Source organism: Sander vitreus, chromosome 9 (assembly GCF_031162955.1).
Source record: "Sander vitreus isolate 19-12246 chromosome 9, sanVit1, whole genome shotgun sequence".
NCBI classification, from domain to species: Eukaryota; Metazoa; Chordata; class Actinopteri; order Perciformes; family Percidae; genus Sander; species Sander vitreus.
In genome coordinates, this window is record NC_135863.1 from 5000895 (window position 1) to 5019993 (window position 19099).

Consider the following 19099-nt stretch of genomic DNA (forward strand, 5'->3'; position numbering starts at 1 on the left):
GCTGCATCTGTGGTTGTTGTTGGGGCAGCTGTGGTTGTCGTTGCTGTGGCGTTTAACTGTGCATTGCCAGTGGCTGTTTTGAGTAGAAATTGTTGGATCGGTTTCATATTCAGTTCCACTTTTCAAACTAATTTAATAACATACATTTTTGAGGCCACTGTGGTCTTTTCCAGTGCATTTTCTGAGGCTGTAACAATGTCATAGATGCATAGGCTAGAACATTCATATTTGTATCCCCCATTTTTAAAAAACTTTTCCTCATATTTTATTTTGAAACTTACCAACACACAGAAGAAGAAGAATGAGACAGATCTTCATCATTTTGGAAAGATGCTTTTCTGTTGAAAAAAAATGCTTTTTTTTTATTATTTCTGTTAGATTCAGTTAAGCAGTGGCAACTAAATAGCATTAACTAACTCAAATCTGTATTTATACTACATCTTACTGATAGTCAGGCATTATAGTAAATTGCCAAAGAATTTACACTTAACCAGTAGCAGGAGTGGCAATCGAGATTGTCGGGATTTTTCCCAGTGGGCTGGTAGTGTTTCGTGGCCGCGAGGGCCGGTCTGATATTCAAGTTCTTAGCAACACCATCCAGCGGCCTGGTGTGTGGCCGCTGCCCGCTGGTGAAACTGTGCAGCCTCTGCTCAACCCGTACGGCGGGCCGCAGCAGCGAGCATCATTAGACTCACACACTGTCACATACTGGTAACGTTACCGATAGACTTCCAAACATGCGGCCGGACAGTGGCCGCGGGCTGCCCGGCCACGGGCAGTGGAGCGGGAGTTGTGGATCCAACACGGCGGTGCAGAGGACTTGCAATGAGTGCGCTACTGGAGCTGCTGCTGCTGTTGTGCTGCTCTCTGTCTGTGTACCTGTGGGCTTCACTCTCCGCTAAATGTCCCCGCTACAGCGCGAGTTGTGATTCCTTGTCTGGAAGTGGAGCTTTTTTATGTCCCAAGGGTAACGTTACAAAAACACTAGTTGTAATGAAAGTGTTGAAACTTTGCATTGGTGTGTGTGTGTGCGCGACACACTGGAGGATGACTAAACTGTAACTAAACTGTGTCTCTGGTGCTTTGTACAGTAACATTAGTTGATGAGTTTAGTGACTTTTTTCACAAAAGCGACCAGCGACAAATCTGGCGACTTTCTGTAGAAAAGACGCCACTATTGTCAAGCACATGAGGTATTTCTCTCCTGTGGCCGCCAAAACAGTAACCTCTCTCTTCTGTTCTGTGACTCAGAGCAGAGGAGCCAGGATGAGCAGAGGAGCCAGTGCCGTATGCTGAGAGGAGCAGCTCCTTCCCTCTCTCCTCATGTGCAGCAGCACTGCATCGTTGCGCGCAGCGCATCTAAATATTCATGAGCATACCATATAAGGGAGAAAACCTCTTGTTTCATTCTAGAGCTATTTCACAGGGTTGCATTAGGGAGCATAGAACAATGCCCAGGCCATTTTCAGCCCAACCAATGTTACATACCCTATTAGGAGACCTTAAGGAACAGTGTGAAATACCCTATATAATCATTCTATCACCCCTTTAAAGCTATAATAGGTAGTTTCTGTCACCCCCATGAGGAAGTCTAAGTAATGGCAACAACACTGTTGGCGCGTCCACATGATACAAGCCTGTTTAAATGCTGTCATTTAGCCTTAACTAGTCTATGGGGGAGACACTTGAATAACTTTAGCTAGTTAGCATTAACGTTAGACTTATGGCGTTTATTCTTTCACGTTTTTGTTTGCTGTGCTTGCTAGGTCCTCAGGGGTCTGCAGCAGCAGCCTCGAGTGCGTGAAAAAAAAGTCACGCTTATTGCTTTAATAAGCTTGTTCGCTCCGAGGAGCTGTCCACTTAAAACGGCTGAGGCCTCGCTTTCCACTGACCTGTCAGTCTGTTCAGACAACATGCCCAGAGGTTACAGTTTCTTTAACCAGACTACAGGCCTATGTCAGAGGGGGGCTGATGACGACTCTTGGTGTGAGACTGTTAAGGATTCTGCAATGTGGGGAAATATATACAGTAACAAAGTAAAAAACGATTCTCATTGAAAGAGGGGCCTCTTCATTTCACAACAGAGGAGCTAAATACCCCGCATCAGCAAGAGACTGGAATAGGTGGTCGAGTTCGCTCGTTTGATAATGACATGTTGCGCAGAACCAGAGACGGTACAGACAACATCTGTGTCCCAACAGGTGACGGTACGTCAGCGCGGACAGCGGTGTGTCCGAGCTGCTGACAGATATAAACATGTCGGGAATTAATGTTTAGGCTTGCTACACGTAAATACCATTGCATTTTATCAGCTGTGATGCATATTCATCATGCATATAATCATATTAATTATACAAAATACTACATAATCAATTATGTATTAAAGTGGATAAAGAAGAGACTTTATTGATCCGGTGGTCAAATTCACAAGCTACCTGCCAAGTCAAACTTCCGCTGTTATTTTGGTGAAAGTAACTCAAAAGTAATGCAAAAGTAGTGTAAATCATTCAGAGACAGTAAAGTTGTAATATAACTAATTACTCTCAAATGACAGTAACTAGTAATCTATAATGTATTACATTTTGGAAGTAACTTGCCCAACACTGGTGGACGTGTAGGCTACTACTTGCATGTGTGTGTGGGTATAGGGAATGGAGGGGGGCCCATTCCGATTTTGTGCCCAAGGCCCGTGGTCATGATAATCCGTCCCTGAATAGAATATTTAGATGTCAATGTCTATTTGTAACTAAGACTGCTACAAAGCATATTTCATTTTCAACCTTTTTTTTGTATTATTTTTTTTACTAACTTTTTAAAAGCCATACAGTGACACCTGATGCTGTCTGCCAGCCAGGATTTCTGTTATGCTCGTTTATTGTTCTCCAACGTCCTTGACAGAGCTAAATGCCACATTGGAAATTAACCAAAGCAATTAACCAATATTTGTTGTTTGTTCTTGATTTACACTGTTGGAATTATGTTTCAGTTTGTTTAACCAACTACAATAAAAACATTTTTCAAGTGTAGGCAGTAACAGCTTTAAATGTAAAAACCTGAATCCTAAAAAACATTTCTCCAGTCTAATGTGACACAACATTGTACCAAATAGCAATATTAGCATATCCAAACATTCAAAGACCTAAAATTAGCACTGGAATAGTTACTTTGTCCGGAGGATGTGTGTAAATATCCAAACAAAAATATCCAACAATGGATTCTTCTTTACAAGATGACTGGTGTTACTTCTCACCACTCCAGGTACAGAAGGAAGTGTTTTGTCAGTGATTTTAATTTGTGCGTAGTTTGTAAATTACTCCTCCCTCATCTATGGAGGGAGTGACAGAGAATTGGCAACAGAGGCTACTTTCTTATAACCTGAAAACCCAGGAAACACGGACACATACAAAAAACTATTCTACAAAATATAGGACTCTATAATTAAATGCTAAAACACATTGTACAATTGAAAGAAATCTGCAGTAACTTTACACCAAGCAGCATTGGGTTGATAATCCAGTTTGTTTAAAAAAATGTATTGTATTGTATTGGCAAATAGTTTGTTGTAATTGCTGTGTGAGTCAGCTTCTAGTAAGTCATGCTTTGGAAGGTTGTAGAGCCTTTACCCACTTGGTCTTTGTATGAATGTTTTACATCAGTGAAATTATTCTTTTCTCAAAGAATTACATTTCACATTTGAAGTTATAGCCAAGATGGAAAATGCTTATTTACAGTAGGCGTAGTTTAGTTTTTAGGGTAGAATGTGTTTAATTACAATACAGATAAAGGATTACTTACACAGAATGTGGTACTAACACCACAGGACCATAATCATGACCTTAAATCCTGCATGAAAGTGGCAGAGCTTAATAATTATCCTATATTTATTATGATTTTTTGGACTTTATTAATGTGTTACTATTCTTCAAACACAGTGGAATACTTTTGCTCAGCCATAGATTTAATACACAGGCATTCTTTTCGCCATGGGAATGATTAAGTAACACAGGACAAATAAGTAGGTAATCATAGTTGAAATGTAATAATCCACTGAGGATCACCTTGGTTTTAGAACTGACATATCTTGTACCAAGTGAAAATAAATCAAACAGAAAGGAAAGTCATCACCCATGAAAATTGTGAGCCATTGTTGGGCTCTTGCCAAAGCCAAATTGTTGTTGGAAAACCCCATCAATGTTGCCATACAGGTTTCTTATTTATGTGATGCAATTTATGTTTTCATCTGCTCTCTCTGCTTTGTAGTCAGTTCAAACAATACTATTTTACATTTTTACTTGTTTGGCCCTTTCTTTTGTTTTGCATTTTCACAGCCATGGCTGTGTTGGAACACCAGATTTGTTTTCAGCACACACAGAAAATAAAGAGCTAAGAGAGAGAGATTCGCTTAATTTGACAAAAAAGTTATTTAATATTGTTTACTATACCTTAACAATTTACTTTTATCATTACTTTAAATACATCCACATGCTTTGATGTCTAAAATCAACTCTAATAAACAAATATATACATATAAATATGGGTCTGAATAATCATATAATAGATGGGCCATGTAAGCGGCCAGACATGAAAGTAAATAAATCATTCATTCATTCATTCATGCAAGTTGATTTCTTGATATATTTTATAATTTAATTCATGATGTCACATGTTACCGTAACAAACACTTAAACAGGATTAAGATAAGATTCTATTGTGTAATAAGGGAGACAATAAAGGCTTATCATATTGTTTTGCCAGACCTCCCCAGCTCTATCAATTCTGTGTATATGCAGTCTGTGTTCAAAAACCATACAACACAAAATGACTGTAAATTAGACTACAATTTGTAACATTCTGCTGAATGAGAGATGCTAACAGACTTGTTTGTGTGTTGTAAGACAGGACATACGGTGTGATAAGGATGAGAACTTGTGGCCAAATGCAGAAGACATTAATGACTAGTAGTGTTGTATTTCTTTATCTGTAGCAATACACGTGAATATGTATTTGATTATGATGTTTATAAAAAATTAATTAAAAAATAATACTTCACACGCCCAACTCACATAGAAACTTAGAATTCTTTGAGGTCTGGGTAATAGATCTTTAATGTGGATGATAATATTTTGAAGGTACTTAGGACAGCATTCCAATTAAAACGTATCTGTTGCCGCACAAACGTATCGGGCAGCACCCTTCCTCAGTGTGTTACAGAGGCAATAACAAACAAACAATATTCCACAGGTGGGGTTAATTATATAGCTTACAACCAGCCCATCAATCCCAACAGGTGTAGCCACAACATATTCAGACCAAGGTTGTTATTGTAAACACCAACCAAAAAAAGCAGTGAAAAACGAGAGAACGTGAGAAACGGTAGTTTCTTCTTCTGCTCTTGGAATTACTCTAATAAGATGTCAAAAATAAAGCATATAGAGGTGTATTACAGCATTTCTGCTTCATTTATGTGAAAAGTACTGTAGGGTAGCACAATACATCCAACAAAGTAGTGGCATGATCGACAGGTCGGTGAGTAGCCCCGCCCCTAAAGCGTCCCATGCTTTATAGTCTATTTTAAAATAAATGGGACCATAATTTATTAAATGAACATCATGCTGTTTTATTAATCATGGAAATGTTTCCTGTGGTAATATATCAAGTTGGAAGTAGGATCATTTTCTCATAGAATTCTATGGAAGCCAGAATCTTTTTGCAACCAGACTTAGCCCCCTGCTGGAAATTAGATAGAATGCAGGTTTAAAGTATTTAAACATTGGCTTCACTTTTCAGACACGGAAACTCCTTTCATTATTTTTACAGTCTATAAATGCAAATCGTCTGTTTATGCTTTCAACTCTAATTAAAAAATTGGAACATGTGCTAAAGCCCTTATTTAAAGGCTGTTTGTAGGGCTAAATATTTTACTTTTAAAATAATTGCTTAAAGAGGATGCAGGGCCTATTCTGGTAGCCTACTTTATCATAGCTGAGACATTTTTACATTTGATTTTGAATTAAGCTGAATTTTAAAACTTTTTTATCAACATTTTAAATAACCATCACTAATAAATGGTAAATAAAATAATGGTATAAGGTCTCTACTTCCTCCATGGATGTATAAAAAAAATCTGGATACTGAAAGTGGCTCTATTGCGCATGAACATCGATATATTATTAGATTTTTTTTTCGCATATAGCCAAAAAATAACTTTCTCTTATTAAATTACCCCGATTATTGGCGCTGCTTCCGCACTATGGGGCCCATGGCCCATACATGGATGTATAATAAAATCTCCCACTGTACAAAAGTGAAGCAAAAATGTCATGGATACAGGCACTGCCTCTTTTTTTTTAAGCCAGAGTCTGCACAGTAGTCATCAGGCATTGGAAACGTAATGTTGAAGTCCCACCTATACACCACTCGACAAATCGTGAGTGAATCACAACAATTTCACCCTGTTTTAATAGCGTCAAATAACTAATAAAAAACATACTTATCAGAAAAACACAGTACAAGAACCATTCAACATACACATACATTCATACACTGGTGACCGAGGCTGCTATACAAGGTGCCACTTGCTCATCAGATAAACATTCACACACCAATGACGCAGCATCGGGAGCAATTGGGGGTTCAGTTTCTTGCCCAAGGACACTTTGACATGGGACTGCAGAGCCAGTGGTAGAACCACCGACCTTCCGATTGGTAAACGATTGTTCTACCACCTGATCCACAGCCACAAAATAATATTTATGTTTAGTAATAAAAGTAATGCTATAATGTATGTTATTTTAACAGTTTATTGTTGCACACACAGTGGAGTTAGGTCTGGCAATGTGAGACTGTAATGGCACCTTTGTGTGGTGCAGACGCTTTGCTGCTTGCTCCTGCCTCTCCTGCCTCTGCTTGCATATTTCTGCTGATAATCTTGCTTTTCCTCAGAGAGAAACTATGAGCAGCGGCTCTTGGATACTTATACATCACTGGACTATGCATGTTTTGTAGACATAGTAGGCTATTGCCATATTTCAACATTTTTCTGCGTGAGCGTGGCCTACCAATAGCTCAAGCCTGTCCTAAAGTGACTGTAGCTAAAGGTAATTAGCAGCAAGATGCCTCCCTTGTCCATGGAGGACTACTACAAACCCCTTCAGAAGATTGCAGTTCTGGAAACCAAAATTTACCGGTTAGAAGTAAATGTGGAAGTGAACGGATCATGTGGAAATGACACCACTTTACCATTGACCCAAAACAATGGACAAAAGCATGCCAACACACAGCTAACTAGCACCAGCAAGACTACAAACAAACAGCAGGGCTGTGAAATGGGTAATAAATCAACAAGTGGTAGTTCTCCCTGGAACTCGTTTGGTGCAAAGCCTAAGAGTAAATCATTTTCCTGGGAAATGGGAGGACGACTAACGGGCAGGGCACCGCGCCCTGAGATTTGTGATACGACCGGCTGGCCTGCATTATCATCCAGGCAGAGCGCCTCTTCAACCCCTGTACTCAGTAGGACACAGCTGTGGACAGCTGCAAAAGGGAGAATTAGCAACAAAATGCCTGCCCGACAACTGAGTGTGCAACTGGATAACAGATTTGCTCCTCTGCTGCAGGACCCTGGACATGACCTGGATTACGTCTCATCGTCACACAGCAGGGTAAGGACTGAGAGCAATTCAAAAAGTAAAAAGCTACAGGGAAAGCTAAAGACTGGGCACCAAACTCTGATTGTTGGTGACTCTGCTGTAAAAGACATAAAAAGCAATAAAAACACCAAAATACTCTGTTTTCCCAAAGACATGGTGTCTGACATGGCCCAAAGAATCCCAGATATCGTGGTAGCACACCCAACTGTGAAGAACATTATACTGCATATAGGGTCACATGATGTTGAAAGCAAGAGTCTGAAGTGCTGAATCGTGACTTTATGAATCTGCTGAACACAGTCAGCTCCCTAAACTCAGAGGTGTTTATCAGTGGCCCACTACCGCCAGTCAGAAGAGGAGCTGAGAGATTCAGCAGGCTGTTGGCACTGAACAGATGGCTTTCAACTGCATGTACCGTCCACTCTCTGCGGTTCATTGACAATTTTAACATTTTCTGGGACCGCAGACATCTTTTTAAAGCAGATGGACTTTTTCTTAACAAGCCAGGAGTAAAGCTGTTCACCTCTAGCCTACTTTACTTTCTGCACCACACATCTACTCCCTCGGCCAAGGACACGAGACAAGATAAACAAACAAAACAAGAGGAAGACACAACAAAGTGCGGCAGTGATCCACCACAGCCCCCACCTGAGCAAAGATTTGACCATGGAGGACCACAGAATGGAGACGAGAAATCTCAACCCTCCTTTTCACCCATCCAACACTCCTCAAACCCCCTTACCAACACTGACGCCTTTGAGGATCCATTGCTCTCCCCATCCGCCTTCTCCCCTGTTTCCCCCTGCCACATGTTGGGGTTCACTAACCGGATGGAGCAGCTGGTAGATGCTGGAATCAAGTTTGCCCCACAACCTTCTCCCATCATTCGCCCCCAGCATCAAAGTGACCCTGTGTTGACTGAACCGCTGAAAGTAAAACGCCAGGCACCTCTGCCCCCTCAAGGACAGCAGCTAACTCCTTCTCACCAGACTGTTAAGTATGCTTGTGTACAAAATGCAACAAGCTTTAACTGATATGTGCTGGGCCCAGGCTGCATGCCTAGTGGCACTCATGACTCTTTCCAGGACAAGCCTGGGCCCTGTGTATTCAATTCTTCATCAATCTATGTTGTGATAGGTAATAGAAAAAGAATGGTGAATCCGCTAAGTAAGAAAAAGAAACACTTGACAGCCAACTTAGCAAATTTAGCATCCATTCCTCGTCAGCCACAGCCTGTCCCAAAAAAACGAGACAGATAATTACTTTACTAAACGTCAAGTCTCTGGCGGGTAAATCATTTTTAATCAATGATTTTATTATTAAGCACAATCTTGACCTCATGTTTTTAACTGAAACCTGGTTAGACTATAATAACAGTGATGCTGTTCTTAATCTGTTTTCATGTAAATCTGTTTTTAATTTTTTAATCTGTTTTCATGTAAAGCACTTTGAATTGCCCTGTTGCTGAAAAAAGCTGCCTTGCCTAATGATTACCAAATGATTTGTAACCCTTTAAGAAATCATTTGTAAAACATCAATTGACCTTGTTAATGGTAAATACAGTTTTTCTCAATTGTTTACACCCCCTGAACCAATACTGCTAAAATACAAGCACATTTCCTGCTTTACACTGCGATTGCAGTTCAAAACCACACTTTTTTTTCAAAACACAAAATTCCTTACATTTGGCATGGTCTTCTTAAAAAACATTCAAAATGCTAAACTTAAATTTCCTACTATGCACTCTGACTTCCCACATGGGCAAACACATTTTGCACAATTGTTCAATTAGCAATCAGAGTTTTAAAGGGTCAAATGTGTTTAAGCCAACACAGAAGAGAGAGGCAAGAGGAGTGCGAGTAAAGTAAGAGAAGGAAGACGAGAGAGAGCAAGGAGCAAGACCAAGTTGGGCCATAATCTCTGATGAGATTCGGGCTTTGGCTTTGGTCTAAAATGGGGGAGGCTGGTCAGAGAGTTCAACTAAACTTGAGCAGCGTCACAGTAACGCCTATGACCGCAATTCACATATGCGTATACCTCTTCTGCAAGTTTTAGAAGATGCGTGTGCACATAGACAACCCATTCTCACTCCAAACTCGTAAAATACGGACGTTTGGGCAGTGGCTGTCAGCGTCAGATACGACAAAGCGCCCTTCACCGTGTTTGTACCGGGGAGAGCAGCAGCTACATGGCGTTTGAAGATGACGTAGCATTAAAAGCGAGTATGGTAGCGAGTAGTATGAAAGCCCGAAAATCGAGCAAACAACAAAAGACTTTCACCCAGGAGACCGGGAATCATGTCCCGCGTGTCACGTTTCCTAAAACCAACCGTCGCTTTCTTCTTTTACTAAACCCAACCGTTCCGTTATACTTTTCATGAACCCAACTGTCCTGTTCTTGTCCCGCGTGTCATGGAAACGTAAGCCCACCCACAACCTTTTCCTTAACCTAACTGCGTCAAAAGTGACGCCAATAGTTCCGACCAAGCGCGTTTAAATAAAGCACGTTTAGATATGACGCTAAAGGAGACTTTTAGCGTCAACAACAACGCCAAAGGTAACTGACCAAGTGTCAGTATTTTACGCGATGGGAGTGAGAATGTGTTGACATAGCTATAGAAACTTTTCAGGGCTGGGTTCAAAATGCTGGGCGAAACTTCCCCTGTTGCTTGACCAGGGAGAACATTGCCTGCAAAGTTGATAAGGAGCCAGGTGGCCAGCCCAAAACAGAAGACAGGATGCAGCCTAATTTCTTCTTTCTGTCTTTTTTACTGTATACAGCATATTTCTATTATAGAACATTTTATACAATCAGCTTTATGTATGATGGGGGGGTATAAAATATTCTGTGGGAAAATAACATTATATGTGTGTGTGTTTGAATTTGAGTATAAAAACAGGCACATTTTTTACAGATATATTTGATATTATATAATTTTACGGACTTCGTAGGAGTAACAGTGAAAAAGACACAGGTCTCCTGATAACGAATAGTGTTTGCCATTCATAGTAGTGTTTTACATTGAGCACATCAGTGTTCAATTGGTTCTTGTCTATTCATATGATGGTGTGTGTGTGTGTGTGTGTGTGTGTGTGTGTGTGTGTGTGTGTGTGTGTGTGTGTGTCATTTTAACACAAAATGACATTTGGGGAGACATATGATTGTTTTGAAGGAAGGCAGTTTCATTTTGAAGATTTGTGGTGTTTCGGCTTATGTGTTTTTGGATTTGTGTGTTCTGACCATATGAGGTATGCTTTCATAAAATGTGCATAAACAATTGAAAAAACTGTAAATACTTTGTAAAGCATCTATAAACATTATTTAGCCAGAGATGTGGAGGCTGCAGTGCAGTTGTGGTTGCTGTCCGAGTTGTGGTGGCTCAAGTTGTGGTAGTTACTGCAGTTGTGGTGGTTGTGGTCAGAGTTGTGGTTGCTGCAGTTGTGGTGGTTTGTGCTGGTATTGTTGTGGTTGCTGCAGTTGTGGTTGTTGGAGCTGGAGTAGTGGTTGCTGCAGTTGTGGTGGTTGGAGTTGGAGTCATGGTTGCTGCAGTTGTGGTGGTTGGAGTTGGAGTCATGGTTGCTGCAGTTGAATTGGTTACAGCCAGAGTTGTGGGGGCTACAGTTGTTGCTCCAACCCTTTGAATCTTTGTCAAAGTGACTGTTTGGGCTGTTCCATTCAGGAGCTGTTCTCTAACAAACTAAATGGCGAATAAACACAGATATTTGTATTCTGTATGTGTTATTTATTGATAATGTTAGCTGAAGAACTTTCACAAAACAGTTATTTTACACATTCTGTTTTACATACCTGTTCAATAAGTTCAACGATGGTTCCATTGCTGACCTCTCCAATGGAAGTCATCTTCATCTCCACATATGCCAGTGAGGCAAAGCCTGTTGGCATTAAAAAAAACATTATGTGTGGAAATAAAAGACTAATTAAAAATGTGTGACTTGTTAACTCAATGATAAATGGTACGTCCTTGAAGATCTAGTATAGTAAAAGTATTGAAGTTCCATTACTAATGTTACAGGAAGTCATTAGCGAACCGTGACTCTTAACCCTTGGCCCTCTGACCCTCCTTCCCTTGTCGAGAAAAAAAGCTAACTACAAGCCTAGCTTATTGTGTCCTCTCTTGTAGTAGCCTACTGCATACAATATGTTTGACAATTCCAGCCCTGAAACAATAATTAAGACGTTAGTCCAGCCTTAACAGCCTTAACAATGAAACAAAATCGCCAAAACAAACAAAAAAATCGCATCATCACACAGGCTGTGTGTGTGCACAACCGGCTGGGGTGCATGACAGCGACCCCCTCCTACTACATTTCTACATTTCATGTGCCCACACATCATTAGCGCGCACACATTTTAAGTGACCATGCACCAGCAACAGACACTTCAGAACCATGGACAGTAAACAGCGATCACAAACAAGCTAATATTAATAGATTAGTACAGTGACCAATTAAATACATACGTATGTTAGAGTTTATTTGGGAAACAGTCATTATGCAGAATTAAGGTAAATGTGCATGACCTAATGTTGGTAACGTTAATTTTACAGATTGACGCTAATTTACATGATGACATTTTTCCCTAATAAACATTACCATTTACAAAACAATGGCAGCGGCGTCCAGTAATGATGATTACATTAGGCTATTAAAAACAAATTGTGTAACCTTAATTACTGATGTCGAAATGCCTCATAAAAGCTTCGGATTTTCAATAAAACTTAACTTAAACTACAGGAAATACCAGGACATGATCAGTGAAGGAAAAGAAAAGGCTTTTAAAGCTAAATAATGTGAATCCCTGATCATCTCTTTTTTGTTGTTCTGTGTATATGGGTCTTTGTGTGTTAGCTACTGCATTTTAACTATAGTTTGTTTGTACATATACAGATGTATTGTGTGTGTGTGTGTGTGTGTATATCTATGCTGTGGGCTGTCACTATCTTCCCTTGAATGCCCAAGACAAGTTTCTCCTAAGGGAGACTAAAACGCTTATCGTATATCGTATTGCTAGACCGCCACAGCGCTACCAAAAACTGTGTATGTACAGTTCACGTTCAAAGCCATGGTTTCTTCTATGATGGAGGTAGGCCTAGTATCTATGATGAAAGTAGGATCTATGATGATTTCACCTGGGGTGGTTTCAAATGAAGGCAGGGGTGTTAGGATGATTGGAACCGGAGTCGGGGTTGCTGCCGTTGTGGTGTTTAGAGCTGGAGAAGGAGTTGCTGCAGTTGTGGTGTTTAGAGTTGTGGTGTTTAGAGCTGGAGAAGGGGTTGCTGCAGTTGTGGTGTTTAGAGTTGTGGTGTTTAGAGCTGGAGAAGGGGTTGCTGCAGTTGTTGTGTTTAGAGCTGGAGAAGGGGTTGCTTCCGATGTGGTGTTTAGAGCTGGAGAAGGGGTTGCTTCCGTTGTGGTGTTTAGAGCTGGAGAAGGGGTTGCTTCCGTTGTGGTGTTTAGAGTTGTGGTGTTTAGAGCTGGAGAAGGGGTTGCTTCCGTTGTGGTGTTTAGTGCTGAGAAGGGTTGCTTTCCGTGGTGTTTAGAGTTGTGGTGTTTAGAGCTGGAGAAGGGGTTGCTTCCGTTGTGGTGTTTAGAGTTGTGGTGTTTAGAGCTGGAGAAGGGGTTGCTTCCGTTGTGGTGTTTAGAGCTGGAGAAGGGGTTGCTTCCGTTGTGGTGTTTAGAGCTGGAGAAGGGGTTGCTTCCGTTGTGGTGTTTAGAGCTGGAGAAGGGGTTGCTTCCGTTGTGGTGTTTAGAGCTGGAGAAGGGGTTGCTTCCGTTGTGGTGTTTGGAGGTGGAGTCGTGGTAGCTGCAGGTGAAGTGGTTACAGCCGGAGTTGAAGTGGTGACAGCCATACATATAACATAACACAACATTACTGTAAATTACACTGCAATTTTTAGGTGTATTGTAAGAGAGGATACGGTGTGATAAGGATGAGAACTTGTGGCCAAATGCAGAAGACAGGGACTAGCACTGTTGTATTTCTATATCTGTGCTATCCTACTGTAAACACGTAAATAACCTATGTATAGCTTTGTATTTTATTATAAAACTCAGGAGCAGCACAACTCATTTCACATACGTGAAGAAGAGAGAGCTTGATGAGTTACACAATAGCATTTAGGCTAATGAGCAGTCAATTGAGGAAAGAATTTAGGCAGGCAGTACAGTTTAACCACGATGTGTTATCGTGTTGTGCCGTCCCAACTCTCTGAAGTTCCTGTCTCCCTGAAGGTGTTTTTAAACTTGTGATGGAGGTGTTAAGTTTAGCTGAACCTTCAAGGTAAACAAAGATATTGCGGGCGCCCAAATATCTTAGCACAGACAAAAATGTGTTATGTTTTTACTTTCTTTATGGCCTTGGGTGAGCAGCACTGTCTTATCATACAGCTGCTACTTCTCACTTGAGTTGAAGTTGGCTGCTTCCTTGCCTGGAAAGGTTATGAGGTTGTGTTGGACACTGACCTGAATGACACCTGGGTACCACTGTCTCAACTTGAATAGCATGAGTTTATAAGCTGGAAATTCCAACATAATAACATAAGCATAAATGGCAAAATATAGCCTATAGCCTGTTAAAGCAAATTGCAGCATTTCTGATTCATTTATGTGACATATGCTGTGTTATGTAAAAACTCAGCAACAGCACTTTGGATACATGAACAAGGTTCGGGGGACTTAGATGACTTACACAGAAGCATTTAATGAAATCTCGATCCAGGAGAATAAGACGCAGTTTAACCGCAGTGCCATCTCAACTCTGCGTGTTGTTCCAAGAGGTATATAAATCCTGCTAAAGCTGTCAAGTTTGGGTTATCAGTCCCTCCAGGATTTCACTGCCTTTCTTTGAGATTGTTGCAGCCCAAAATGCCTGATTTTGCGGGAGCTTTTGTAAAAAATTGCGATAAAAGTTGTGATATCTTTTGTACGTTTGTTGCAATGAAGTTGCGGCAGACAGTGAAAGTTGCAAAAAAAAGTTGCGATTGTTTTTGTATAATTCTTGTTTGGGGGAGAATAAAACTACTCTGGACTGAGTAACCCTACTAAAAAGGCTCAGGATGCTGCAAATGTTGGTATAATATGAAAATGGCTGGTGGATTTAAGACAAAGAGTAATCATTTATTTTCAAATATAAACATATCTGTCAGTGGCTTGTTGATCTTTACATTATTCATTTCCTAACCTGGCCTGGGACACACATTCGGTTTGATAAAGTACTTTTGGACTTTAACTTATCATTGCACTTACAATAACAAGAGTAGCTGTCCTCAATTTAGGTCATCGTGTTGTCTCATCACTCGCGAACAAGACCCCAAGGTACTTGAACTCCTTCACTTTCATGAGCGGGAGATTGGTCGGAGAATCGGCACAGCAGGTGCGGTATTACATTCAATTTATCGCACCGTTGTGACGAAAAGAGAGCTGAACCAGAAGGCAAAGCTCTCAATCTACCGGTCAGTTTTTGTTCCTACCCTCACCTATGGTCATGAAGGCTGGGTCATGACCGAAAGAACAAGATCCAGGGTACAAGCGGCCGAAATGGGTTTCCTCAGGAGGGTAGCTGGCGTCTCCCTTAGAGATAGGGTGAGAAGCTCAGTTATCCGTGAGGAGCTCGGAGTAGAGCCGCTGCTCCTTTACGTCGAAAGGAGCCAGTTGAGGTGGTTCGGGCATCTGGTTGCCCCCTGGGCGCCTCCCTAGGGAGGTGTTCCAGGCACGTCCAGCTGGGAGGAGGCCTCGGGGGAGACCCAGGACTAGGTGGAGGGATTATATCTCTAACCTGGCCTGGGAACGCCTCGAGATCCCCCAGTCGGAGCTGGTTAATGTGGCCCGGGAAAGGGAAGTTTGGGGTCCCCTGCTGGAGCTGCTACCCCCGCGACCCGACCCCGGATAAGCGGATGAAGATGGATGGATGGATGGATGGATGGATGGATGGTGTCGTCTCATCTCCGGTTTTTCCCTCCGTGTGTGTTTGTGTGTGTGTGTACGCGTCAGTAGCGGGGGGAACTGTATGAGCAGCAGCTCCGCCCCCGCCTGCTGCAGACAGCCGACAGGATTGAAACAGCAGCCGCTGACTTTAGAGTGAAAAAACGTTACAGCGTACATTGATGTTAAAATGTATACAGGTTGGCAATGTTTTGCACGGTCTTTGTGTGTGAGATGTTCGAGTCTCGTCTTCATATTGGAAACAAGCTCTCTCTCACTCCCACTTGGTCAGTGGCACCAAAGACAGTATATATAGATAGTATATAATGGACCAACAGATTCCGTTGCTCTGGACGGAGACCAGTGAAGGATATTAGAAGCACTTTTCCGGTGAGCGCTGAGCGTTACTGCGCAGCCTCCAACTGAGAGAGACGACGTAAATGTGACGTGAGCAACCTGTCTGAAAGTTGTAAGTCTTCTGGTAGCTGTGCCAAGAGAAATCTCAATCATTCCCAATGTTGCAGAGACGGAGAGCGTAGGTATATGTAAGGAGATAACATTGATAACAGATAACATGTTGGTCCATTATATACTGTCTATATATACTGTCTTTGGTGCCACTGACCAAGCGGGAGTGAGAGAGAGCTTGTTTCCAATATGAAGACGAGACTCGAACATCTCACATTTACCAACAAAACGTACAACGAAAGACCATGCAAAACATTGCCAACCTGTATACATTTTAACATCAATGTACACTGGAACGTTTTTTCACTCTAAAGTCAACGGCTGCTGTTTCAATCCTGTCAGCTGTCTCAAAGCCCGTCTACGGAGAGCCTTTCCACTCCCTATTCAGCCCCATTGTACTGAATTTGGTTGCAGTTCCACCAGAGTTCCACTGGGGGTGATCGCGGTCCAGTGCTAAATGAATGGGACTCTATGGAGCTAGATGGCTACATTTGTCTCTTTCGCCTGATTGTCATTGAGAAATCTCAGATTTGATTGTAGTTTTTGCAAGTTCAACATGGATTATAGGTCGAAAGTTTAATGAACGAGTACTTATGTCCTTTCGATTTCTTACAGGTTGAGTCGTTGTTGCCCATAACACCCTAGCATTCTACTAATGAATGCTGATTGGTCAGTGAAGGACTGATTACGATCGGAGATCCCGCTTGACGGTATCCAAAGCAGAACCAGAATGTCAGAGTGAATATTTCGGCGTGGTCTTTAAAACATTAGCAAACCTCTTTCTAGCACGTGTATTGACAGGGAGAGCCTAACCTGTCAGCTGTGTTGTCGATGCCTCGAGAGAACAAAGGAAGCGACTCAGAGCTTGCTGTAAAGCAGTATCTCTGGCCGTATATGTGTATGAGGTCATTGACATTTTAAAAGGCTTTTTAGAACAAAAAAAACTTTTAAAAAACCACTTAAAAAAAATCTAACACCCAGCAGTGTGTATTTTCTTAGCCTCCCCTTTCGAATGCAACATTCAAATTACTAGACAAAAAATTATATCCTGAGAAAAGTGGATTTTGAGGGGTATAGCTCCATAGAGTCCCATTCATTCTGCACTGGCCTGTGAGCGCCCCCTATATGGAACTCTGGTGGAACTGCAACCAGTTCAGAAGCCGGAAGTAACGAGAGAGTGGAACTTCTTCCCAAGGGGGTAAGCTTCTCCTCGGACCGCGAACCTCCTATGGTGCCATTTTGATGCTAATAAGCCATCACCTCCCGTTAGCATTCGATTGACTGCCATTCATTTTGGCGCCACTTTGACAGCGAATAACTTTACATCTGAAGCGTTTAAAGACTCTATTTGTCCATTGTTTATTTCTAAAGAAACACGACAATGTATAAAAGGCTCCATTACCTTGTACCTCACGTTATGGCTCCGTAGCAGACGTTTTTGTAAAAATAGGCTAACGATTGTGTCATAACCACGCGACTTACTGTCGCATAGTAGAGGAATTACCGTATAGTACATGAGAAGCGCGCAGGCAGTTTCGTCTCACATTAGCTGTTTAACTTTAATTACTAATGTTAAGTAGCATTTTAGTTAGCAATAATTAGCCTGTGTCCATGTTATCTCCTTACATATACCTACGCTCTCCGTCTCTGCAAGATTGGGAATGATTGAGATTTCTCTTGGCACAGCTACCAGAAGACTTACAACTTTCAGACACGTTGCTCACGGCACATTTACGTCGTCTCTCTCAGTTGGAGGCTGTGCAGTAACGCTCAGCCATCACCGGAAAAGTGCTTCTAATATCCTTCACTGGTCTCCGTCCAGAGCAACGGGATTTGTTGGTCCTTTCTTATATACTGTCTATGCTTCTTCCCTTATTAGAAATTCTTTGGCTGTCTGCAGCAGGTGGGGCTGCTGCTCATACAGTTCCCCCCGCTACTGATTCGCGCACACACACACAAACACACACGGAGGGAAAAACCAGAGATGAGATGACACGATGACCTAAATTGAGGACAGCTACTCTCGTTATTGTAAGTGCAATGATAAGTTAAAGTCCAAAAGTACTTTATCAAACCGAATGTGTGTCCCAGGCCAGGTTAGGAAATGAATAATGTAAAGATCAACAAGCCACTGACAGATATGTTTATATTTGAAAATAAATGATTACTCTTTGTCTTAAATCCACCAGCCATTTTCATATTATACCAACATTTGCAGCATCCTGAGCCTTTTTAGTAGGGTTACTCAGTCCAGAGTAGTTTTATTCTCCCCCAAACAAGTTTCCTTTTTATTTTTAAAGAACTATACAAAAACAATCTAAACTTTTTTTTGCAACTTTCACTGTCTGCCGCAACTTCATTGCAACAAACATACAAAAGATATCGCAACTTTTATCGCAATTTTTTACAAAAGCTCCCGCAAAATCAGGCATTTTTAAATATTAAACTTTTCATCTGCCACACCAAGATTTATGTTTAAGCTTTTTCTTTTTTTTATTCTCCAATAATCTTGACAAAAGACAGGCAGTAAATCCCACAGTATTTTACACTGTTGACAAACTTATTTCATTAGAAAACAATTGCAAATTGTTTTCAAGTAGAGATCAATAGCAGGAAATATCTCTTAAAGGAACAGATAATATCTTGTAGAATGTCAAATGTAAAAGATAGACTGAAACAGTGGAAAAAAAACGTTTGATACTTAACACTACTAAAGTCATGCTTCTATTAAAACATTCAAAGCCATAAAAATACCACTGTTAAAAAAAAATCTACCTTGTCCAGACGATGCATGCAAATATCCAAAAAAGAAAATCAAACAAAGGATTTTTCTTTCCATGATGACTGGTGTTACTTCTCACCACAGGTATGTACAGGCAAGTATTCTGTCAGTGATTGTGGCTTGTGATTAGTTTGTGAATTACTCCTCCCTCAGCTATGGGGGGAGTGACAAGGCAATGGTGACAAAAGCTATAACTTGAAAAACCAGGTAACACTGAAAAGATCTGGTGGCTAGCCCAACAATCCATTTGAAAAAATCGCAAT

General features: G+C 41.2%; 2 long non-coding RNA genes across 2 annotated transcripts; both read right to left on the reverse strand.

The window, feature by feature from the left end:
- Positions 1–6432: 6432 nt before the first annotated feature.
- LOC144523101 (uncharacterized) lies at positions 6433–13180 on the reverse strand. Its single transcript, XR_013502478.1, has 3 exons — positions 12799–13180; positions 11457–11542; positions 6433–11346 (listed from the first exon to the last, which is right to left on the reverse strand). It is a non-coding gene; the product is annotated as an uncharacterized LOC144523101 (long non-coding RNA).
- Positions 13181–13207: 27 nt separating this feature from the next.
- On the reverse strand, positions 13208–19067 carry LOC144523102 (uncharacterized). The gene is made up of 2 exons (XR_013502479.1): positions 18830–19067; positions 13208–13469 (listed from the first exon to the last, which is right to left on the reverse strand). It is a non-coding gene; the product is annotated as an uncharacterized LOC144523102 (long non-coding RNA).
- Between the last annotated feature and the right edge of the window lie 32 nt (positions 19068–19099).